Source organism: Lissotriton helveticus, chromosome 11, assembly GCF_964261635.1.
Source record: "Lissotriton helveticus chromosome 11, aLisHel1.1, whole genome shotgun sequence".
NCBI classification, from domain to species: Eukaryota; Metazoa; Chordata; class Amphibia; order Caudata; family Salamandridae; genus Lissotriton; species Lissotriton helveticus.
Window position 1 is genome coordinate 942,396,525 of NC_136072.1, and position 26,644 is coordinate 942,423,168.

The 26,644-nt window shown below is 44.3% G+C and overlaps 1 protein-coding gene across 4 annotated transcripts in view; it reads left to right on the forward strand.

The window, feature by feature from the left end:
• CHEK2 (checkpoint kinase 2) overlaps positions 1-26,644 on the forward strand; it is a 260,226-nt gene that overhangs the window by 15,535 nt on the left and 218,047 nt on the right. For all 4 annotated transcript variants that reach the window (XM_078667290.1, XM_078667292.1, XM_078667289.1 and 1 more), the window contains exon 2: positions 26,058-26,169. The gene's annotated coding sequence lies outside the window, so the exon portion shown is untranslated. The remainder of the gene's footprint in view (positions 1-26,057; positions 26,170-26,644) is intronic.

Here is a 26,644-nt window from a genome sequence, read left to right on the forward strand (position 1 = left end):
AATTTCTCACAGTGCCTGCCATAGGGTCTTAATCTTATTCAAACTACTTGCTTATCAAATCCTTGGTTGCGCAGGGCTATTGTAATTCTATTATTATTGTGGGGAAGTCTATGAAGAATTCTCCCAACTACCAACTTGTGAGCTACTGGTAGCTCTCCAGCTACCTGCAAGTAGCACTTCTATGTGTAACCCAGCCTACTAAATTAGAAGCTTTTGCTTTGTTCAATTAATGTCTTCCACAATTGTGAAGCGTGTATTTGAGATGAATATCTATTTAATTTCCGAATTCATCAATTGGTGTTTTGAGGAAAGATGGATTTCCAAAATATATTTAGAGCTACTATTTGAGTGATGAATCATGCAGCTTTGGAGAGACTTAATAATAATATTACCTTGGGCCAGGGGCATTGCAGCTATGGCTGTCATGTATTACTCATGCAGAGGCATTTCAAATTGCTGGTAATCATTCATGGGATGGCCACTTCTGTAATCTTGTCTGACAGGGTCACTATTTCAGCACAAATTATAGTAGCTCGGGAGGCTTTTCTTCGATCACAAGTTGCTCTTATTACAGAAAAGGTTAGAGATCCCTTATGTAGACAAATGCCAACATATTGACTGCCTCAAAGGATAAGGAAGTTTAGTGTTAACAGGTAGTCGAGTCTCAGTGTGTGTGCCAGGTGGGGTGGTGAAGAGAGAGACAAAGGGAATTACATAAAGAGTGAAAAGACAGTGACTGAGAATGAGATTAAGTACAAGACCTGCAGTTGGAGGAACTTACAGAAAAAAAGATGTGAGGAGAAATGATGTGTAAGTGATGAACTCAGAGGGCGAGATTAAAGAAATAGTGATGTGAAGGGAAGAGCAAAAAATGAGATACATGGCGAACACCCCCTTTAAGATGCATTTGTACTTCTTATTTCACAAACTTGTATTTTCAGAATTGAAGCCATTTCAGTTCCTCTTACACACAATACAGTTGTTGCTCACTTATTTAATATTGTATAAAAATAAGTGCTAACAAGCATTGGAAAAGCCATAATGTATTATCCAATCAAAGGCAGAAGTGCACCCCAATAAATATTAACATGAAAAAAGCTCTCAATTTCAAAATGTTGTCATTTCTTCATTTTTTTAATCAAATGTATCACTCGTTACAGTTGAGACAGCCAACGTGTTTCGTCCACAACTATGAATTTCTTCAGGGCACACAGGGGGTGTGGAATTCAATAAAATATCTACATGTTCATGGGACAGGTTGCTCCATTAATCTACCTGTCCTGTAAAAAAATCCATTTGTCCCTTTGGTGCCACAATGTGCAGCGACAAATTACGGCAACATTCTCATTACGTAGGAGCTCTGATAAGTCTCTCTGATGAAAGGGTTCATGCTATAGAGGGGTTTGAATTCTAGCAATGCTCTTATTTTGCCACCTTCCCGCAAATGCACCTACTGTGGGTGGAGGTAGCGGTAAGCAATAGTTTCAGGGTTGAAATGCCTTTTTGAGTCTGTGCAAACCCACTAACTTGCATGCTTTTGGGGTTTTCACCAGCCTTTCTCTAATCCTTTTCGATACTGAAAAAGTTTGGAAATGTAATTCTGACAAGGGCAGAAGTAAAACTTTCTCCAGAGTTGGGGGGAAAAAGTGGGTGGAGGGAAGATTGTAGAGGCTTAACAGATTTGCGAATGAGCTTGCAGATTTGCTTGTGCTAAAATGCAGTTCACAAATACTTTCTAGGCGGACATTTTACTGGTATACCTCTGTAAATTCTTCTTAATTCATTAATCCTGTAAATATGCATTAATGCAAGGATATGCAATTTTCTTTAAAAATTAGGCACCTAATTAGGTCAGCTAAACCAAGACCTTTTTGTTCATCCTATAATTCTCCCTCTCCCTTCACCCCCTCCCCAATGTGTGCTTTTTTAGACCAAAAGGTATTTTTGCCAATGTTTGTTATAATAGTGAGGACCCGACAGCTACCACAACAGTAACTGTTTATAAAAACCTTGTCAAAACATGACACGCATTGACAAAACCAAAATGCTGACCATCAATGTCTGACCTTTTGGCTTTGCCAATGCTTGTCTATTTTTATATTTCTCATAATCTTGTTGAACCTGGTTACACTGATTCCATTATGAATAGTTTGGGAAATTCAAGCATGCAGCAACATTTTCCAAAATGATGCTGCCAAGAAATGGTACCTATTATTTCTCAGTAATTTAGCAAAACATTTTATTCCTAGTTGCATTTTCTGTGAACATTTAATTTGAAAGCAGAGGAAAATCAATCTTGCTTTCAAGCTTCTACAGATATCTGTATCTAAACAGAGCATTGTATGTAGCCTCTAATTGCTGAACTTTGCAAATGTGTGAATACAGTTTTTTACTGGAACCACCGTCAGTAGTTCAGTACGAGCTTACATTTCCTTAAAGCACTCACTCTAATAATAAACAGTTTGCCTTAAAGAACTATGGGGCCTATTAGAATGGCGGGCAGACTTTTTTCCGCCCGCCACCCTCCACCCTAGCGGTGCTGGGACCGGCCGCCAGTGGTGCGGCGGTACCGCACCAGCGATTAGGATGCCACTGTGGCGGTGGCATCCTCCATTCCCAGCATTGTGGCTGGTGGTGCTCACACCACTGCCCGACCCAATGCTGGGAATGCACTGTGTGCATTGTCATGCACAAGGTGACTGGCATCTGCAAGGTGCCTGCCACAGTGTCCATGACAATGCAGGGGGGGTACCATAGGTAACCCCCATGTGCACCCCTCCAATACCCTGGGGGCCTGCAACGGGCCCCTGAAAGCAAAATCTGCATTCCTTTCCGTGGCGGCAACGCCGCTATGGAAAGGCTGCTTCCCGCTCCCATGCTACCATGGATGGCTGTGTCTAGCAGACACCACCACCATATATAGCCCCTTTTCCGACTGGTCGACAGCGGGTAACCGGTGGACGGTCTTTCCGTTCGCCGGGGTCCCCCCGCCATACTAATATGGCGGGGGGGAGGAATGGGTGGAGGGCGGGGTAGGATGTAGGGCGGTTCGCCACTGTCATGTGGGCAGTGGCGATCCGCCCAACATCCTAATAGACCCCTTAGTATTTCATTTTGAACCGCATTAACTTACAGATACAAATTCTACTTTTTTTTTTTTTTAAACTTTATTTTTCAGATGTATTAATACAGTTACAAAGACCCACCCCCAATTGGCATCAGAACCACACGTATACACATCGACTGTCTCATTAAGGCACTTTTGTTTGGATATAGGCTTCACCGAAATACACGTAAACCCATGAGGCATAGCACAATAACATACATAAAGATGTCATTGTGAGTAAATGACCAGGCCCTGCACTATGCATCATACGAGCGTTAGCTCAGGAGACTTCCCTAGCCTCCTCGTCCGTCCCCGATCCCTGCGGTGAAAATAACTCGCCACTCGTCCCTTCTGAATCACTTTGTGACGTTTGCCCCCTTACTACCAATCCTGTAATACACATGGCTCGCCAGGCAAGTAGGTCCTCTTGTAATTTCTCATCTCTCCTGCTGTGCTGCATATGTGTTTCTTCAGCTAGGGACCATTCTTTCACGTCTCTAAGCCATGTGGGTATCTCTGGGGCCCTCCGTCCCATCCAAGTGATAGCCACCCTGCGCCTAGCCAGCACCAACATCAATTGCAATAATCTATAGGACAGCTTTTGTTTCTTTGGCCTTGGTACCAACGCCAGCAGGCAGTGCAAAGGTGTCAGTGTGATGCGAAGGCCCGTAGTGGCAGATATGTGATCCACAACGCTCGCCCAAAAGCACTTGATTAACGGGCAGTCCCAAGCCAAGTGCAGGAAACCCGCCCCCTCTGCGCTGCATCTGGGACAACTATCCCCTCTGTCTGCGGAATAACGCTTCAGTAAGGTCGGAGTAAGGTAGGTGCGGTATAGGAAGTTAAAATTTATTCATTTAAAACGTGCGTTACAAGAGACCTTCTTTGTTGGAGCCCCTATGCGCTTACGCTGCCCCAGGTCCAGTGGTGTACCCAAATCCGCTTCCCAGGCCGGTGGCACCGGCAGGGCCGAGTCCCGTCACATAGCTGCATATAGTAGGGAAATAAGCCTGCGTCCTCTGCCACAGGACAGAAGAATATTCAAGTTGTGAGTTATTGGGGGCGCCTCCGGATACTGAGCCCAAATTGACCGCACTACATCGCGCAGACCCTGATAGTGTAGATACTGCCCTCTCCCAAGGTCGAAGGCCTCTTCCGCTTGTTCATAAGTTAGAAAGGTTTCGGTGGGGTATAGGTCGGCTAGGGATTCACAGCCCCCCTCGCGCCAGGCACGGAAGGACATATGTTGGTCCATTGTCACCATGGGTGCCAGGATCCAGATCGGCAGGTCCCTGTGGAAGGGCGCTGTTCGCAGGACTCTCTCTATGAATCGGTGCCAAACGCTCGCCGTGTGACTCACGACGTAGGGCAAAGTCTTTATCGCCCCCCTGCCCCGCATCAAACCCACCCGTAACTCATGTACCGTTACTCTACCCGCCAATAGTTGCGTCTCCCAACCGTCTGCATCCGCGAACCATCTGGCAGCCGGCTGTAGCTGCGCAGCGTATTAATATAAATCAAAGCGCGGGGCCTCTAGGCCTCCCTCCTCATAGGAGCGCACCACCGTATGAAGAGCTACTCTACTGCGCCGGCCCACCCAGAGTAGGGACATAAGTAGCATGTTCAGGGTCCGAAAGACCCGAGGGGGAAGAGGACACAGCGTATTCTGGAGGACGTAAAGTGTCCTAGGCTGCATTACCATCTTGGCGACGGCCAGCCGACCCATGAGAGATAGCGTCAGGGTGTTCCAGAAGGACACTGATTGCTGCAGGGACTTTATCACCCAATCAATATTGCGGGCCAGTAATTGTGCTTCCGTTGAGGCCACTTGAATACCCAAATAACGAAAGCTCTCCCATTCCCATCGCAGCCCGAGCTCCGGCAAGTCCTCCTGGGGCGCCAACTCAAGACCCGACAACGGGAAGATCAGGGACTTGTGTCTATTAAGTCTCAGTCCCGACGCTGCGCCAAACCTATCTAGGTGATATAGCAATAGGGGGAGCGCCTCTCTTGGGGCTCTCAGATAAAACAAGCATCATCTGCATTTAGTGAAATAATATTACAAGTATCTCCCACCCGTATGCCCCACTGCGACATCTCAGAGCGGACCCGAACTGCTAGAGGCTCTATAGCCAGGGCAAAAAGTAGTGGCGAGAGGGGACAACCCTGTCGTGTACCCCGTCCCAATTGCCACTCCTCCGAACGCGCCGTTCCAAGTCGTACCCTAGCCCGAGTGGATTTATATAGGATACGGATCCAGCGGCAAAAATTGGGGCCCCAACCCTTCGCTCGGAGGACCTCTTGCAAATATCTCCAATCAACTGTATCAAACGCCTTGGCAAGGTCAACTGATACCAGTACAGTCTGTTCTTCCGTCCCCTGGACCTCGTGTGTGACGTGATTCAAGCGCCGTAGGTTCATGGCCGTGTTACGCCCAGGAATAAAGCCGCATTGGTCTGGATGGACCAAGTGCGCCATATGCGGTGCCAGACGTGTGGCCAATAGCTTGGTCAAAATTTTCACATCTGTATTGATCATTTTGGTCAGGCGATACGAAGAAGGGTCGAGTTTGTCCCCCCACCCCCCCCCCCCGGTTTAAGGATCATGCCAATTTCCCCCCTTGTCATGCTCTGTGGGAGAGACCCGCTCTCAAACGCCTCGACAAATACCTGTAAGAGGAGACGAGACAGTGTTCCGCCGAACTCTCGATAAAATTCCGGAGGGATTCCATCACTCCCCGGCGACTTTGCACGCGGCAGGCGAGCCAGAGCTGCCCGCACCTCACCCAACGTTAGTGCCACATCTAGGTCCTCCCGGTCTGCCTTCGAGAGGGATGGCAGGGTCAGTCCCTGTAGATAAGGGAGATACGAAGCTTCGGATATGTCTGGGTCTGCAGTGTATACTTGTTGGAGGTGGGATCTGAGCACTTCAAGGATGGCACGTTCCGAATGAACTATGTCCCCCTTTGAGTCTCGCAAAGCTACAATGCGTTCCGGGGTCTGCTCTTTCCGAAGGATCCAAGCTAAAAGCCGCCCTCCCTATGGAGGCGCTGCCTATATTGGCCCAGTGTATACTCGTCGAGCCGGTCAAGAATATCATGCACCCGAACTCGGGCAGACTGCTCCTCCTCCCTCTGCAGGTCTTCAGGAGACACCGCGGCCTGGACATTTAAAAGAGTATCCTCCGCCATCTGGAGATCCTGTAGAAGCTGCTTCCGACCTCCATAATTGAGTCCCATGCAGGCTCCCCTCACCACCGCTTTTAGGGCCTCCCACCTGTTGGCCAGCGAGAGGTCCCTCTCCTCACAATTAAGGTCCACATAGTCCCCGAGAGCCGTTTGGACATGGGCCCTCCCTACCTTGTCATGGAGGATATCCACCGGGAGTCTCCGAGGGCGGAAAACCGGGGTTCTCCAGCATACCGTGCATGCTACCGGGGAGTGATCGGATAAAAAGCGAGCCTGGTGGGTAACCTCTTTGGACATATTAAGCTCAGCATTCGCAACGAAGACCCTATCAAGGCGACTGTATGAGTTATGAGTGGGGGAAAAACAGGTATAAACTTTCTGCGTTGGATTGGTTTGACGCCAAATATCCACCACACCTATATTCTCCATCACCTCTCTAAGCTGCGCAGTCATACGGGGCTTTGTACCCTCCCGGGGCGGGGACCTATCTAGGACCGGGTCAAGAACACAATTAAAATCCCCCACCCAAAAGACTGGGGCCCCCAGATCATGAATCGGGACGCCCTGAAGGGCCCGAAAGAACACCGGGTCATCCACGTTAGGTGCATATGTATTCAATATGATAATGTTCCTACCATCTCATTTTGCCCTGAGAAGCAGGTATCTGCCATGTACGTCTGCTTCTACATATTGGACTGCGAACGGGACCCCAGGCGCCACCCAGACCAATACCCCTCTAGCCATACGTAAAAAAGGAGGAGTGGAATACCTGACCCCGCCACTTCTTTCCCAATTTCTGTGCTCCCTCATCCGTTAGATGGGTCTCTTGGAGGCATGCAATTTAGACCCTGTGCCTTTGAAGAAAAGAAAGGACTCTATACCTTTTAGTACATGTGCCTAGCCCTCTCACATTCCAGCTCATGAACTTATACCCCATGTCTGATGATGTAGCCCGCCTCCCCACAGAACGCTACCCCCGGTGTCTCTCCAATCCTGTGCCCGAAGTGTAATACATGCGATGCCTAAAACATTCCCCTTCAACAACCCCTTCCAGACTCTCCCCCCACCCCCGAGCAATATACTTGCAACAACACAACTTGCCGATATGCCCTTCCCATGCTGATGCCAGGACGTGTACAGCCACCCCATTCGCCCAACAGGGCTAAACCTCCCAACAGATAAAGGGAAACTCCCCACCCAGCTCCCAGCAAGGCCGGTTATCACATCAATAATACAGGGCTCGGGCCATTACAGTTAAGGATCCCACAATTCGTCCAGCCCTTCGCTCTTTAACGAGCAGCAACATCCCTTCAAGCAATACAGTGAGCGTAGTCTCCCTTTTGGGAGCGGCCCCAGCGCAGCCGGCCACCAGGCCAGAAATCCAACAAACCATACATGATCACACCCGCTCCTCATGATAGGGCCTCCGATGTCCGCCCCCTGAGCCCCTGTTGTCTCTGGAATCGTAGCACTGGTAGGTGAAATACTATCTGTGGTTGGCTGCAGTGTATCTGGAACCAGTACTTCTCCCGGCGGGGGAGTCTTTGATGTCGTCGGCAAGCGGTCAGACCCCGTCAGATCCAGGCGGAGGGCACCATCCTCGCCCACCGTGACTCGCCGTCCCGCCCAGCCTCGTCCGATCGACATCGTCGCCTGCTAGTGCGTCTTCTCCGCGGGTTTGTCCCCCATGTGCTTCCGTTTCCTCCCCGCTCTGCCGGAGGATGGGCATCCCCCCTGATCTCAAGCCACTCCCAGACTTCCTCCGGGGCTTCGAAGAAGTGCGCCTTCCCCATGGAAATAACCTTAAGCTTAGCCGAGTAGAGCAGCATATACTGTAGGTTTAACTCCCGGAGCTTCTGCTTAACTGTCAGGAAGGACTTCCGCTGTTCTTGGACCAGTTGGGTGTAATCCGGAAAGCTGGAGACCCTTGCATTTTCAAACGTTAAATCTGCAGTCTCCCTCGCCGCTGTAAGGATGCAGTCCCTGTCTCGATAGTTGAGGATCTTAGCAATGAGGGCCCGTGGTAGAGCTCCGGGTCTGGGTGGCGGAACCAAAGCTCTATGGGCCCGTTCAATCACAAAGACTTCGGACAGACCCGCAGGGCACAGCGCAGTACGAATCCAGTGCTCCGGGAACACAGTTAAAATGATATGCAGTAGATGTGGGCCTATCCGCTCCATATACAGTACCCAATTTAATTATATCCATTAATCCTCCAATCACAGGGTCTATCACTCAGCATCAGTAGACCACCATTTGAATTTGACTGCATGGAACATTTGGGGCAATTTGCCCAAATGTGGCTCTCTGGTAGGTGCCAAAAGTCGCACACATGGATTCTCCTTGCCTCAAGCAGAATTGGAGCAGCTTCTCCAGTGATTGTCGTATTTATGAATATAAATAATTTGGGTATTGTATAGGGGGCGGATTGGCCCAAATCGTTGGCATACCATTCTTAACTGTGTTAAGCGTGAATTGAAGGATATACCATCCTTAAATGAATGGGACTATTACAATAAATGAGTAGTGCAGAAATCCACAGTTGTGGACTGACACGTTGGTTGTCTCCGGAGTAACGTGTGATAAGTTTGCGAATGAAAATAAAATTAAGTAGTGACAATATTTTACATTTTAAATTGGGACCTTTTTTCCTCATGTTCATAATTATTGTGGTGTACCTTTTACGTTTGATTGGATTATATCTTTTGACCTAAGGGTTGCATCTTGACAGCAGGTGTTTGTAGTGAGAGCACGCAGACTACATTGCTCTCACCTACTTACACTGGAACATGAAGTAGGTTTGGTTGTTCAGGGTATGCCACCTTGCTTCTTTGTTATATTGGAAAAGACAATGTTTGGCCTTTTTTTTAAATATTCTTTTAGGTGCATAGTATCATTATTATATGATGTTTGGGTGCACTAAAAACACACATACATCAAGCACAAAAAATACTAGTCGGGTGGCATGCTGCATCAAGTACAGGCGTCTAGTGCAATTTCTTTTAGACACCCCTTCATTTATATAGACCAGTTTTTCCCAAGGTTGTGAGCCGATTTTTGGTGGGTTGTGAAAGTGCAAACCTAAATAAAGATGCCTTTAAATCCTGCATTTATCATGTCCCTTTGGTGCATGTCAGAGACCGAGATCAAATATCCCCTATCTGCCTGCCTCGGCAAGAGAGTCAGTAGCGAGAGCTTTAATTCTCTCGCGTCTGGACTATGCCAACGCTCTGCTGAGTGGCTCCCCGGCATATTTGGTAAGGCGGCTCCAGGTAATCCAAAACGCGACCACTAGATTGTTGGGGAATATCTCCAGCCGGATCAGCGTAAGGAATTACCTGCAGAGCCTGCATTGGTTGCCAGTTCCCCAAAGGATTACTTTTAAAATTCTGACCCTGGCTCATAAAGCCATCAACGGGCAGGGTCCCGCCTACTTGAAGAAACTATTTATTCGTTACTCTCCCAACCGAGACCTGCGCTCTGCTGCTCAACGTCTGATGCAGGTTCCCCGCTTTCGGCGTGTCCGGTTAGGTGGGCACTCAGTGGCGGTGAAGGCCGCGTTAGCTTGGAATGAGCTTCCTTTTTCTCTGCGTGCTACCTTTAACTTTGGTGCTTTTAAAAAAGCGTTGAAAACTCACCTGTTTAGATTGGCCTTTTAGTTCTCTTTTCTGTGTAGTGTTGGCTGTTAAATTTCTTTCTTCTTTTCGCGCCAGGATACTCCGGCAGTAATTGAGCGCGTTACAAAACAGCACAAAAAAAATAAAAAAATAAAAATATCATGCTATGTCTTCTGACACATTTCTGTGGGAACGCTTTGTGTAGGATTCTGGTGGCAGTGAAGAGGTGTCCTATCCCCTGTTAGCCCACAGGCTTCAGCAGGGGACTTCTAGTCCCAAGGAGTGTAGCACCAGGCAGGTACCTTCGAGCGTTGTTTGGCTATGGGCGGGGCTGTGCTAACATTGCGCTTAAGGCACTGCACTCCCCCGTGGCGCAGTACGACTTGTGCAGGACTCTTGTGGCAGTGAAGGGGTGTTCTAGCTCATGTTAGCCCGCAAGCTTCAGGAGGGGCCCTCCAAGTCCAAAGGAGTATAGCGCCGGGCAGGCGCAATCCAGCATCGCTCGGCTGCGCTTACATCGCGCTACGAAGTGCTGGGCGTGCCTGGGCGGGCCCTTCCATTCCCAGAGGAGGCTGGCAAGGGCCCTCCATCTTGGTTCTAGAGTCTGGACATGTGCACTAGTCTTGAAAGGTTAAATTGCCTCCCCTGATTGATGTTCCTATTGTCACAACACAGTTCGTGAGTTGGTCGTTGGAGCAATGGATGCTTTTCCCAGGATTCTTTTCTTGAGCTACAGTAGCTTACCTAAACATACATTTTCGTTGTGGCGTCAAGCGTGCATCTTTGAGGCGAGCGGCAAGCCATTGACTCTTTGGGGTTCATGTTTCATGTTTATTTATTTGTTTGATTAATTAAAATCTTACAAAATATGGATAAAAAATGTATCCACTACTTAAATATTGATGCATTGCTTATACAAATACTTCTCATAAAACAATAAAAAGTACTCTGACCCATACAATTATTCCATTAAGCAACTTGAGAGTAGTTACACAAAATCAAACACAAGCATCCAACTTTTTCTTGGCTAATATAAGAAATTTCACAAATGCTCAGTTAATTGTTAAGTCTTCGGGATGTAAGCTTGCCATAAGAGCCTGTCTACAGGTCCTTATACCACGTTCATGAAATAGTTTCTTAAATACCGCTTTTCTTTCGACTTCCAGGTTCGGGCAAAGGCACATTAGGTGTATGATGTTTTCTTGATCAGATTTACAAAGCGTACACGCCCTGAATTCTTCAGGTCTTTTCCATGGTGCCAAATGACATGAGCCTGCAAAGATACCAAACCTAGCATTCATAAAGATTTGTTTATTTTTTTTGGTCCAAGATGTTTCCAAATAGGTTTGGATCTTCTTTTTCTTAAAACCATTTACTATTGGCCACGCATGATGTCTTTTGGTGAAATTATCTTTGTCCTTTATCAAAGAGAGATAATCCGTGATTTTGTTTACTGTCTTCTTGAAGCTCTCCTGTTTGACCGTGTTGTTCCAAATAGAAGCTAAACCATAGTCCTTGATTGCGGTGTTTAAATAGGCGAAAATAGTTAGGGAACGGTTGGTGCTTACTTCTTGCCAAAGAAGGCAGGACATTTCGTTGTCAAAATCATTATTATTCTGTTCCACACCTTCATTATGTTTCCTTTTCTTGCACAAGATTGGTCGTTCATACCAAATTCCAACCTTACTTGTGATTGTGAGGCATTCTTAGGGAGTGAAAATAAATGACGATATGTTTTTGCTACCGAAATATTTATAATCTCTGCATTGCTCCCATTGAGCACCTCACTCCCATATGTTAAGGAAGGCAATAGTTTAGCTGATATTGATTTTAATAGAGGGCGATAAGACAAATCTCCAATGGATTTCTGGATAGATCTAAATGCGGCGGTAATGGAATTCGCTTTCCTTGTAATTTCATTTTTCTGATGAACGAATTTTCCATTATCACAGTAAGTTACTCCCAAGTATTTGTAATCCTTTACTTGTCCCAGTTTTTTACCTTCCAAAAACCAGGTATGCGCATGCTTTAATCGAACATTTTTGGTGATTACCATCATTTTAGTCTTGGCGTCAATAATGTGCATACCGTTTACCTTGGAGTATTTGGATATGCCGTCGATCAGTCGTTGCATCCCCACCTTTGTATAGCTCATTAGAACAACATCATGCGCATATAGCAGGTTTGATATCGGAGTTTGAGCCAGCCTTGGTGGGTGGGCGTTGATATCATTAAGGTCAGAAGTGAGATCAGATAAAAATAAGTTAAAAAGTAGGGGAGCTAACACACAGCCCTGTTTAAGCCCATTCGATGTTGGAATAATTTTAGTTACAGTTGAGCCATTACCCATCCTCACTCTAACCCAGGTATCAGAATGCAAAAGTTTAATCATTTTTAAAAGCTTGACTGGAATTCCTTGTTTTGCAAGCTTGGTCCAAAGAAGCTCGCGATCAACACAGTCGAAGGCAGATTTAAAATCTACAAAACACAAATATAAAGGTAGATTTGCAATTATTGCCTTTTCAATTAATATTGCTAAGATTAAAAGATTTGTTGTTGTACCAAGGCCTTTGACAAAGCCTGTTTGGTTTGGGGGTATTACCTGCACTTCTTTTGCCCACTCAGTTAAGTTCATTAAAATAATATTGGCAAGCAACTTTGCATCTGAATCCTGTAAGGTAATTAGATGGTAATTTTCTGGCTGTTGCCAGTTGCCTTTTTTAAATATTGGGATTATAAGCGAACCTTTCCACGAGGTTGGTATTTCCCCTCTCTGGACCACATCATTAAAAACAGCTGTAAGATGATCTGACCAGAAGTCGGGCGATTCTTTAAATAATGCAAAGGAAATGCCATTCGGCCCAGGGGCACCATCTTTTTGTTTTTTTATCAATCTTGCCACTTGCTGGGTGTTATAGTCACGTCTTTCACTCCTTCTTTGCAATTCTTTGTTAGAGAACTTTCGACTTTAGATTGTATCAAAGACCGTTGGTTTGGATTGAGATGAGTTTGTAGAAAATTTACCCATTTTTCTTCGGATAAGCTTGATCCAATTCCCAGATTCTTTGGTCTAGATAAGCCGTTAATAAGTCTCCAGAACTCCCTTGAATTTGCCATTGAGCTTGCATGAAATATCTTTGTCCATAGGTCCTGTCTTGCTTTGTTCTTTTCATTCCATATCAGTTTCCTTAGTTTACAATTGATATTCGCCAATGAGGCTCGTATATCTTTGTTAGACGGAGTCTTCTTTAGGTGTCTTCTCAGTCTGTTTCGTTGACTTCTAAGTTTCCTTATAGCATAAGGTAAAAAGATAATATTAACTGCATCTTCCCCTTTTTTGCAATACAAACTTTTCCTTTCTTCGGTGATTACAGATGGTATGTTATCAGTGACTACTTTGTGTGTAAAGTTTTCCCATTGTTCAATGGGATTTAAACTTTTTTCGACCATGCATTCCATCACCAGCTTTTTTGCCCTTGCAGTGATCTTGTCCGTGTCTGCAGTTTTCCATGTTAGTTTCGTATAATTAACAGAACAGATTTCTCCAGGTATTGTCTGGAAAGATTTAGATTTTGGACATATGTTGATGTCGATAATTTGCTGGCTGTGGTCACTTTCCATCACCTTGATTAAGGAATAGGATATCACCTTATGAAATATAGATAAAGACGTCAGGGTGTGATCAATTCGGGAAGAGCAATTTTTTGAATGAAATGAGCAGGCCGGTGGAGAATCAGTAGGAAATCTGCCATTCAATATTCTTAGACCTAACGCTTCCATATCCCTCACCAACTTTATCACGGTTTTATTAGATCGACTGATGTGGTTAGGGACCATTATTGGGTCAGGGATTGCCCATTGTTGATTTTGAGATTGCACAAATTCGCTCCGTGCTAGGGGTGTTAGCAAATTGTCGTTAAAATCCTCAGTAACAATATAGTCGGCTAGAGGCTCATCCAATATTTGCTCTAGTAATAGTTTATTTAAGGCACTGATCAGCGTATTCTTGAAAGACCTGTTCGAAGGTAAGTATACGTTTACTAGTGTCAAAACTTTATAGAGAATATTTATACCAGGTTTATAATGGATTTTTAATGCCAGAAGGTTAGGATTGTTCGTGAAAATTAGCTCATGTTTCGCATTAAGGTCATTTGAAACGAAAATTGCTAATCCTCCACAGGGCCTGCCAAATTTCTGATGTTTTACAGCAGATTTAAAGTAACCCGTATGATGTTTTAACATAAAGGGGTCTATTGCCCATGTTTCCTGCAATAGAATTATGTGGGTTTCCGTTAGGATACTTTGAATTTTTGCTTCCTTCCACTGACCAGAAATACCATTAATATTCCATGAGCATAACTTCAAGTTGGACACTACCCCGTAGTATTCTTGTGATTGAATTTGGGGTAAGTTGTGTCAGTGGTCCTTGGAGCCATGAAGGGATGCCTTAATCCAGGAGTCCTTTACTTCATTTCTGTCTGCTTTCTTCGTTATTACTGAAGACGATTCCACTTCACGGTTTATTGACCCCTGGGGATTTTTTTAATACGGAAAACACCGCTTTAGGTTCATCGGACAGAGATTTTTTTGAATTACTTTCAGTATGTTGGAGAGGTGTTGGATAAACCTTTGGAACGACTTGACTTATTATTATGCCCCAATCACGGAATCAACCGTGCTCCTTCATTATGGATTCTGCAATTGGGCCTATGGGTACTGTTATCAGAGTTATTAGCAAAGGACCTTCAGAAATTGATTGAAAACCTACTGTTTCGATATCTTCCGTTGAAATATTATTTAGGCTTGGTAAGTTTTTCATAAGCCGGAGGATATTTCCTCGATTTAGAATATCATGGGGACCTCCAGATTCGTATACTGGTTTGAGGGCTATTTGTGTGGTCCTTTAGTTATTTGTACTTGTTACCCCAGTATTTTTCCTCGTTCTGCTCTTTTCCATGCAGGTGATCTGTCGGTTCTTGCCTCTTTTTACAATAACTAAGTTTTCTTGTGCTTTGATATAATTCAGATGTTTAAGCGTTTCATCTTGTTTGGTGTGGTTTATCATTAGACCTTTATTTCCCATTTCCTTATCTACTGGCAAAACATCATGTTTTTGACAGGATCTTAATGGATGGGATGGGTTGTTTTCTTTGCATTCAATTTGAATTTGGACAAGTTGACTCCAGTGGCTATGCACGTCATTCTCCTTCGGGACTAAGGTTCCTAAGACTCTTGTGGGATTGACCCTATTATCTTTACTCATACTCTGGGTTTGATCGTGATCAATTCCGAAAAGGGTACAATCATTTATTATGCATCCATTTGAATTAATTTTATTTATTGTTGTTTGCTCCTCCTGTAGTGACTTAGGTTTACCCTCATATACTCTAGAGAGTAGATCAGTGGTTATTTTATCTTCGTGCACTCTTTGTTTTACCCTAGGAGCAAATGGTTTTGCGAAAATGTCGTAATATGCGGTCGCTTCGAGTGTGTTTGAGCTGTTAGCATGTGTCGACCTAGGATCCCCTCTATGTGAAGGTATTTGATCGTCATTTTTGCTGTTAATAGTCATTATGTTCTCTTCTACGTTAATAGTTGTTTCTTTAGTTTCTTGCGTCCTAAACTCTCCTTCATTTGCTGATACAGTCTGTTCGTTTTTTTTGTTTGGATTCGAAGAAGGTCTGCTAATAGAGGGATCAGACATTCCAGTTTGTCCTTTGTTGGCTTTGGCTAATTCTATTTCGATAGATAGCCTATTTTCCTTGTTTTCCCTATTTCTTGCTTTCCTCAATTTCTTTTTTTGTCTTTTTGTTAGTTCAAAAGCTCCTATCGCCTCTTTTCTGGTATTTTGGACACTTGACAAAACTCTGGGGCTGTTATTTTCCTTAGTATGTAATGAATCATCCATTGGTTTTGCTTGGTTATTCGAATTAGTTTTGTCATTATTTTTAGTGAACAGTTTGGTCGGTTGCTCCTGTGTATTTATCGATATTTAATTTCTCCTAGGTTGGCTTCCCAACCCCTTCCTATCTTCTAAAATCTGTTTGTAAATAACATGTTTGACATCCTCCAGTATTGAGCCAACTACATCTGGAATTGATTCTAATTTGGTTATTATTGGAGCACATGTGCATCAATGCAGGTTTGAGCTTTTTTTCCTTGGACTTTTATTATTAAGTTGTTAAGGTCCGCTATTTTGTTCTCAGTTCCTGCAACTGCGTTTGCCATGAGGCCCAGGATATCAATTTGAATGTCCATTTTTTGTGACTGAGAGGCTAAAGCTTCCAGAGTTAATACAGAGGTTTGTTAGTGAATGTCCCAAATAGATCCGGCATCCATTTTTCCTAATTGCTTTGGTTTAGATTCAAAATGTAATTCTTTATTATTTAGGGAATTGTTGTTGGCAAGCTTCTTCGTTACAATATCAGGAGAGCCTTTATATTTGATTGGTGATGTATTCTTTGGAGATACTCCACCTCGTTGGCAAGGAGAATTTTCTTTTGTAAGTAATGGTCCATCTACTAAATTTGAGTGATTTTTGCTTGCGGATCCGTTTGCTAATACCATATCAGTTGCAGATGATTGTTGTTGCATATTTCCAATTTCATTGATCGACCATTCTGGGCTCTGTAAGTGATCATTCATTGAGTGCTTTAACGATTCCTGTGGATCACATTTTTGCACTAGCACCCCGTCGTTTACTTCTGCAAAGTGGTTTTCAAATGTAAGAGAATTTTGTTCCTATTAAATCATTCTTAATAACTGGTTTAGATGGCAGAAATAAGTCGAAGGGGGTAAGAAGTTTATTATGGTTTACGATCGTATTAGCTTGTGGTGATATCGGAGCCAAGTCCTGACCAGCTCCCTGTATGACATTAAATTGATTGAGAGGCTCTACGGATTCCACTGTTTCCCATAGGCAGTTTTTTGGTTCTTGCGCAAATAAATTACATAGTAGATGGTCATTTCCTAGGCCTATATGAGGGTCTATTCCCTCTGTGTTAACTTGCAGCTTAGCGGGAGAATTATTTCCAACTTGAACAGTTGAGTCCCGGATCACATTCCCTTCTTTTATTCCATTTATAGGAATAAGTGGTGACTGTAAGGTATTGAGGTCTTGCTCCGGTTGCATAGGCATAGGCATAGTCATAAGTGCGGTTGTTGGATCTTTCATAAATTCAAATTTCAAAGGGATTTTAGTCGATTTTTCGAACATCCTAGCAATAGGAGAAATGAATGGCTGAGTAGACCCCTTTATTTGCGCTTTTACACAAGCCTTTTTTTGTTGTTTGGATGCTTGGTTTTTTCGAGTTTGTGCTCGTTTCTTAGGGGAACCCAATGATCTTTCCTTGCCAGAGCGCATGGTTTAACCACAGTTGTATTGCTTAGTTTAGTTAAGGTTTATTAACGAAGTGCAGATAAAAGTCCCTTTCAAGTGGTTTCACACTCCTATTTATTAAGGGTAAGTTTGAGATGGAACAGCCAACTGCAGAACCCACCAGGAGAGACTGGGGGGCAGGATTATTGAATAAGAGCCTCAACCCCTGCTCGCCCCCACATTTGCAATCCACCTCCGAATTAAACTGAGGACTTGGTCTTGCATAGATCAAAAGGCAGGTCAATTAAAAGTTAATGAGAGCAGCCAATCAAAGCTTCTTCAGCTTGCACTGGTCCCTGTGGAGTTCGAGAGACCAGGTTAAAGCCCCAACTAACCTCGTGTCCGCGTCACACCTCCTCCTCCACTGCTCCACTCGGACGTCCTCGAAGTCAGCCAAAAATCTTTAACGCACACTCCGCCTCGCCCAGCACCTGGGCGATTCAATAGCATTTCAATCAGGAACTGCAGACCGACCCCCGTCTGGAACCGGGTCTGGAGGGGCGGTTGGCTGGTAGTAGCAGAGTCAATTATTACAACGATGATGATGATGGCGGTAATGGCGGGGGACAGGGAGGAGGGGCATTAGGCATTCGCCTCTCTCCTTCACTAGGGTGACCAACCGTCCGTAAATTTCACGGACCGTCCGTAATTGGGACCTCACGTCCGTTGTCCGTGAAGACCCCTTTTACGGACGCCTTTTGTCCGTAATTTTGGCTTCACAGGGAGCAGCACTGCTCCCTGTGAGAGGCCTCACCCCCCTTGATGGGGCGCCTCGCGCTCCTCCTGGAGCACAAGAGCAGCCCCACCCGCCCATTGTCATTCTGTATGCCGGCTGATTGCCACATACAGAATGACAATGTGGCAGTCTGGGGGTGCTAAAGCATGTGGGGGCCTCCTCCTACCTTAGTGTACAGCAGGGCAATCTGTTAAAAATAAGGTAAAATGCCCATGCTGCAACGTGAAAAAACTGTTTATTTAAAGAAGCCTAAAAAACAAGTTAAAAAGAAGGGGTTATCGTTCTTTTACTGTCCCATCATTTTAGAGTGAGGTATTTTCAATATTATATTCAACAAAGCCCTGGTCACTGCTTTTTTATTATAAGCAACTAACACCCATTGACAAAGCCAATAGTCCTGGCTTCTTGTTGGTGTAACGTACTTGCTGTATTATACATCTGGATGCAATGACAGAAACAACATAATACCAGTCGGGCGGAAGACTATGCTAAGCACAGATTTTTTGCCTAGGTGTTTTAAACCACGCCCTTAATTACATCGAACATACTCTTTGAAGAGACCCCCACGTTTTTTACACCACTTAAAGCCTTGGAAACCACACCATGTCACAGTCACCTCCCATCCTGGCACTGTGCATCATGCATGACTCATGACTTCTACGTTTTCAGATTGCCTGTGTGCAGGGGCATAGTGAACCCGCCCCCACCCCTTGCTTTAGGAACTACAGCAAGGTGAAGTTCTTGATGGGCCTCTTCTGTCTGCGACTCTGCAGAGAAAGGCTCAGCTCATAATGTGAAAAGGTGGGAAAGTAAATAAGTAAAGGAATGTGCGAATGGCTGGATGGATTACTGAAAGGATGAATGGATAGATAATGAAAGGATGGATGGATGGATGGATGGATGAGTGAATGAGTGGAAGTATGGATGAGAGAAAAGGTAAATAGATGGATGTATGGGTGGAAGGGTAGATGATGGGCAAGTGAATGGGTGTATGGATGAGTAAGTGAATGGATAGCTGGATGGGTGAGTGAATAGATGGATGGGTGGAAGAGTGGATGGATGACTGTATGGATGGATGGGGTGAAAGGGTGGGTAGATGAATGATGGAAGAGTGAAAGGGTGGATGAAGGGTTGGATGAGTGAAATGATGGATGGAAGGATATATGGTGGATAGGTTTGCAAATGGTTAAATATGTTTGAATATAGATGGGCACACAGATGGAATGACAGAATGAATGGTGAAAGACTGAATTATGGATGAAAGAATGATTACACCTTGCAGCAAGCATTATCTTAAGTAACATTTCCTATACAATGACTTTCACGTTAATGAGTCATTGTCTCTATATAATGTGTGTGTGATGTAACGTACTCCGACACCCTGTCCTACATACTTGGGATGCGTAACACTATAAAAGAAATTAAATACACATGAGAGGTGGTCTAAGTGAAGATGAGGGGCACAAATGGAGGGTGGTAGCAAGGCTGGACCGGGCATTGGGTGTTTCACTGGGAGGCGGAAAGGGGGGTAGGGCCGTTTTGTTACTGGGGGCTGGCACTGCAAAGCTCCTTGTATATCCAGTAGTTTTCAATCAACAATAAAAGCGGCCTCACTTATATTCAGGTGTTGTTCACCATTGTCTGGTGACTTAAGTACCTGCTGGAGCGAGATGCAAATTTTGAATCGTCTAAGGTAGCAAGCTGCAGCCTTACTAAAAAAATGTGACCTGCACGGTTGTCTCAACCTAATGTAAACTTATTTTGACTTGTACTTAGGTGGTTGTCTATTTACTTACTTATATACTATTGCGCTACCACCTCTGACGTGTCTGTAAAACGTAACTTTTGTCCCGAAGTTTTGTCCTGAATTTTGACCCTTTGTCCTGAATTTTTGTCCTGTATTTTGTCCCTTTGTCCTGAATTTTTACACTCACCGTCCTGAATTTGCACCTATGCCAGTTGGTCACCCTATCCTTCACAGAACACCGCTCCTGGAATCTCAGCCGCGGTCACAGTCGTGGCCGCGGTCTCGGTAAGGCGGCGGAACGGGAGCGGCACAGGGGGCGGCACAGTCAGGAGAGCACAAGTCGCCGAACCACTGCAGATGGTGGAGAGAGCTGCTCACCGCTCTCCGCTCCCCGCTCGCTCACTCACACAGCACAACTCAACTGACCACCAGCAACAGCTACTAGCTCCAAAACACGGACTTGAATCCAGTTGAGTAACTCAGTAAATCAGGAGTCCACCGAACTGTAACTGTCGGTCACCCGGCCTCTGGGCAATCCTCGGGCAGCGCTACACTCCCAGCACTACACTCCCAGTAATCGGCGTCTCTTTCCAGCGATTTTTAGGTCTCGCCTTTTCCATTCCGAAGGAATGGGAAATGGAGAGAATTCAAGTGCTCAAAATACTCGTGAAACCAAGGGCTTTTTGGTGCGGTTTTCTTTGAGTTCACGTGACCAAACAAGCACGCGCATCAGCCTCCCTCCCTCCCTCCTAATTGCATTTTGTTCACGGCCGCCACCACATCAAAGGGCTTCTCCCAGCGCGTGCTCTGCGGCTTCTCCTCCCCTAATTATTCATGGCTGGCCGGTGGCCGGCCGTACTTTCAGTTTCCCGGCCGCTCTTGTTGTATATGTAGTTTTCTTTCAATCATTGCCATTTTCCCATTTTATCTCCCCTATTTTGTTAATAATGTCTCGTATTCACCCCTTTTCTCTCGCGGTATAATTGTTCTTATCCAGCGCGCTTCCATCTTTAGTTCTACGTTCTATTTCTTTTTATCTCCCATTGTTTGTGCGCTTTGTACGTTTTTTTTGCTTCAAGTTTCTGTTTTCTGTTTCTCTTTTTTTTGGTTCCCCTTTTCTAACTTAGACCGTTTCTGCCATGCGTACCTGAACCCTGATGGAAAACATCTGTGAAATACTGCACACTCCTAATTCATGGTCCAGACTCGCACACTCTTGCTTTCAATGTATTTATTACTCTGGAAGAAGCCGCGGTAACCACGCGTGCAACATTTGCAGAATTCAGGCGGGCATGTAGCTCCTTAGTGCCGGTTTGTTTTTCCAGGCGCCATATTTTCTCAACCCATGGTGTCACTAAGCTGTGTCGGAGGACGAGGTAGAGAGAGAGATGCAACACGCTGCAGACGTGCCACTTTATTGACTATAATATTAAACATTCTTGCCAGTGTGACTTAAGCCGTTTATGGAGCTCAATGACGAGGGACGCATACATTCATATTACACCTACACAATGTACATTTGTCATTGCATGCTTCTGGAATGTGACCCTCTGGTGGGATTTTAAGCCGACATACAGCAGTCGGTGTTGATTTTAACTGTAAGGGTTCATAGAGCGCGTGGGTGCAAAAGGCAGCGCCTAGAGGCAGCTCTAAGTTTTACATCGAAGGCTTTTTGTTTTATCCCCAAGGACTAGCACCGAAAGAGCTATGGCTTTTAGGCGACTAATAGTTGATCCCAACGGGTAACTCATTTTATATTGTAACATGGATAGCAGGAGCTGTCCGTGATGATTCGATATATATCGTGACTTTTCGGTCCAGCAGCCCTCCTCATGAAATCCTATGACCACTCACGCTGGTGAGGTCTTAGCCTGTGACATTTCAGGCTAGCCGCATCTGTCTTTGATGCTGTCGCGATAAAAATCCTGCAATAGACTCCTCCCCGGCCTCTGCTCGCGGCCTTGGCCCCGCCCAGCATGAATTAAAAAAGTGTCATTTACAATACCAATCGCTCAAACTTTCCTAATGCGAAAAGTTAAAAGTATGGGCATTGTAAATCACAAAACAAAAAATAAAATGTCATTTAGAAAACCAATAGCTCAAACTTTCCTACTGCGAGACCTATTTGCAACGCCAGTGCTTGTTTTTCGGCGTTTTCGGATCCGATCCGAACCTCGCCACACTGTTACTCTCTCTGCTCTCTGCTACCGTAGCTCTCTGCTGCTCTCTCGTGGCCTCATGGGGTTGTTTGTTTGTATTGTGCGAGAGTCACACTTGACAGTGGTCTCGAAGTATAGCTGCTGGGGATTTCTCTCCTCACCTTATTCAACTTGATGGGGAAAAACAAATCACCTGTGCATGCTTTGAAGTTCCATCCGCAGCCCAACACACCTATGGATGTATTTTTTCCTCGAGCGATGGGCATTCTTGATAAGGAGGTCCAGTTGGAGGAGCAATGCCTTTCTCTCTCCACTTCTACTTCTCCGCTTCCCTGGAAGCCATGCTGTACATTTTTGTGTTGAGTAAGGTACCCCCTCCCCGCCACCAACCTGGGAATATGGAGAGTTTCAACCAGTTGAAAAACAAGCTGACCTATTGGCTGGATTCGCATTTCACCTTGGGGACCCAGTCTGGTCGATGGATTAACACCTTGGCTGCTAAGGCTTTTCCCGTCCAGTGCTGAGTTTATGTTAATCCCATTATACATGACGAGTTGACCTTGTCATGAGCACAGCTCAACCGTGCATCATGACGAGTTCACCTTGTCATTAGCATGCAAGTGGTTAATATGGTTCTGAGGGTTGAGTGGACTGGAGTAGGAAAGAAAACCTTGGAGGGCGACTGTGTGATTAGTAACTTCAATATGCCCTTTATTGCTGGAAGATTCTCGGTCTCAAACGGCAAAGTGGGACCTGGTTACCTTTGTATCTCTGGTGATAAAGGGAAAGCTTAATTTGATAAACTAAGGGGCCCCCTCTTTCCGGGATATAACATTTGCCTCCGTTGGGCGCTCAAAGCTGAAAATGTTGAATTTTTACAATGCTCAACCCCATCCAAATGATGCAAGTAACATTCAGGCCTTGGGCTCGCTACTAAGGAAATTGCAGGATTCTAACACACTTGCAGTGGACATTATGGTGGCACCTATATGGGGATCCCGGGGAGATGGGGGCAACAGGAGCGGGGTCATATGTTACTGTCGGGCCATCCAATTGAACATTCACACCAAGGTTTGTTATTAAAGGCACTACTGAGTGAGTTTATTCTAGTGTTTACCTTGAAGAAGATTTCCTCTAGTGTGAGCATTATACATCCTACTTTTCTTGCGAAGGGTGGTGAGACATTTATTAACTTTATTTGTCTCTCAGCTTCATTTTTCTCACTTATTATTAAGGCAGAAATACATATGAGTCACTTCAGTGATCACAACCCAGTGTGTATGCTTTTAGGTTGGGCCTCCAAGGTTCAAAAGTGCCCCGATGGATCGGGCGGTATCACCACATTTACGCCGCGGGGGAGGAGATTGAGGTGGTCTCAGTTACATCCTGATATATTCTATAGATCATTGTATACCTGTTGTGAAAATTAATTTAGAGTATTTCTACGAGATAGCAGCTTGCCTGGGGAAGTATTGGTGGCTTGTGATGTTATCTCTAATTTGGATTCCTGTGTCCTGGAAGCCCAAGTGCCTTGGGGCAATAAGGACAGGCCCAGATGGTTTGATAATGGTTGTAACCTGGCGAAGAAAGCAGCTTATGTGTGCCAAGCCTAGAGATCCGACTCTCGTAGAGAATTGTTGTTTACAATACAAAACAGAGTTTGTGAGGAGAAATAATGTTTAAGCAATGTGGCATGGGAAACCTGCTTGAAGCCAGTACAATAAAAAAAAGTTGAACATTTTGTAAATTAGTAAATAGTCCATTTCTGACCTCGGAATAGTGAAAAAACCTGAAGTCCGAGATTAGGCTGTTAACGGCAAGGTATAACTCCACATCATCCCTAGAAGTAGTTAGAGACCGTACAAGCTGAATTTTTTTAAGAAATAAAAGCAGAACCAATTTTGACACGTGTCCGGTGGAGGCATTACGGACATATGGGATAAGCCAGGGCCTCTACTAGCAAAGAGGCTACAGCAGGGGGAGTTGGTGGTGACTATCTCTCCAAGGAGATAGCTGTATACTAATGCACACCTCCTATATATTGGAGGTATTTGCTATGTATTTTAAAACATTTTATGACTCACAGCAGGCAGATACTTTGACATAAGTGAAACTGCCTAAGATAAATGTGGTTACATTGGATGAGTTCGAAAGGGAGATAACGACAAAGGAGACACCGACCATGATGGAGGATATGCAACCTGGAAAATCAACTAGGGAGAATGCATTTCCTATAGATTTCTATAAAATCAATGAAGCATGAATGGCATTGGTCCTTCAACAGCTATTTAAAAAAGCAGAGAAGGAGTTTGTTAGACAAGAATTTAATAAGGCAATCAGTAGTATACTTCCCAACCCTGGGAAAGGCACTTTAGACTGTTCAAAATGCTGTCCTGTGTCCTTATTAAAAACATGTGAAAATATTAGGCATAGTTTTGGCTAATAGACTTAAAAGGACGATTGCCTGTCTAAAACACCCACTGCAAATGGGATTTGTGACAGGACATTCAAGTGACAATACGCAGACGCTTTCACACATCTTGTAGTAGGTTGGAACGACCTAAATCAAAAGTTTGCCTGCTGGCTTGACACCGAAAGGTGTTTGACTGTGTTGAATTGGTATACTTATTACGAACAATGGGAAGAGCAGGTATCTGACCCCCTGTCCTTTATTTTAAAGGTCCTATGTTTGTATGAAGTATCAACAAGGAGAATCAATTCCTGTTAGATAATTTTCATATTGGGTGAGGGATGACACAGGGATCCTCTCTTTCCCTATTAATTTTCTTATTGTGCGTTGAACCATTAGTGGGAGCCATACGGCAGTAGGACAGGGTGCAGGGATTATGTAAAATGGGCACAACCCAAAAGATATTCCTACGTGCTGAAGACATTTTACTTTGTCTGTTCGGTCTATTCACTGGACAGAATATTTTCCCCATTATTTAGGATATAAAATGAATTGGAAAGAGAGAAAGGTACTGCTTCTTGCATCATGTACAGGAAAAGAATCAATTGTGAATTGCCCTTTCAAGTGTGTGCAAAAGAATGTGAAGTTTGTATATTAATACTAGGTTCCTTGACATGGTCAGAGATAATATCACCCACATATAGTATATAGTGAGTAATGACTACAAGAGATGGATCGCACCGGGCCTGTCCATGTGAGGGAGGGTACCTGTTGTTAAAATGAACGCTTTAAATATGCTTTCTGAATTCTGGCCGTGATAATTCCTAGGAAGAAACTGAGGGACGTAGGTGCAGCTTTTAAACCATTCATTTAAGGGTTTGGGGTAAAAATCGTGATTTCAGATGGCTAAATTGCATTTTTCTTTTGTTTTGTGGGGTGAGGATACCGCAGACGTACTCTTGTTACTAGGTCCTTTTACTTGAATATTTCATCCAGGAGAATTGGTTCCAACATGGTTATAGATAGAGAAAAACTTACTACACACACACAAAAACATGGAGCTCATATTTGGTTGAACTAGAGCTCTGAAAGGGTTATAACCTTAAAGAATTTAAACCGGTCCCTAGCAGAAAACATAGCCAGCCCTGTCAAAACTGTTCCAGCAGTCCCACAGTACAGGTGCATACGATAAGTAAGGGGCTGTGGGGCTTAGTGTCATGAGCCCATCCTCATTTAAAACCTGCTTGATAGCCTGCACTCTGTGAGGGAATTGCCAGAATGGCCTTTCCAGCCCTGAAGTTAAGGTCCAAGTCTAGATTGTTTTAAAAACACATGCCAGTCACTGTTTAAAAAGTTTGAAGAGGTGAGTGACACTTGTCGGTGTTTAAGCTCTATGCTGTCTACCCGTGGCCGTATCTGCTGTAGGTCTTTTAAGCTACTTAAGCCTGTTGATAATGAATGTTCTTCATGGTATGTACTTGCTAGCTTTTAATTCAAAACAGGAGGACTGCATGAATTATACCTTGCATTTCAGGAACATAAGTTTTCCTGTACTGGCTTTTTGTATCAAGTCTGTATAGGTTTGTGTTGATTTATGTTCACTTCCTTTAGAAGCAAGTACAAATAGATTATTCATTGTTGTGATAAAGTGTGAAGGTTGTCACTCATATATTTGTTTAGAACAACACTTTTAATCTTATTTTCTTTCCATGCTTAGATAATGATTATGCAGTCAGGAGTCTGATATGATCAACAATTTTGTCTATCCGCCACTGTATACTCTGTCTGATTCATGTGTGCTCGTGACCCTGGAACGTTTGTATCATCAGGTACGTTCTGTTCTATAGCGTGTCTACTTATATGATCAGTCTATAGTGGCAGAGCACAAATAGTGGACATTATGTTGCTTCATAATATACATAATTATCAATAAAGTTTTCTTTCTTATTTACAAATTTGGCTTGTTAGTTTGACCCTCAACGGAATGACCACAGTTGGAGCGGTTCCTGGAAAGTAACTGAGCTGTTTTCACAGTTTCTTGACTGGCAGTTCTTTATTTAGTGCTTCTGTTATTCTCTTTTGACCTGGTCCATGAATTGTTACCCACATTGGCAGTGCCAATCCAGATTTTCTTGTAATGATTTTGCTCTTAACATATTTGTTCACCCCAAAACATTTCAGCTATTTGGTATCCCAAGGATAATGTCAAATGTATTTCCGCAATCCTTAAATGTAATAATCCTGGCAGAGTTTTGTCTACAAATCCCCTGTAATATTGAAGTGCACTGCATTCCATTATAATGT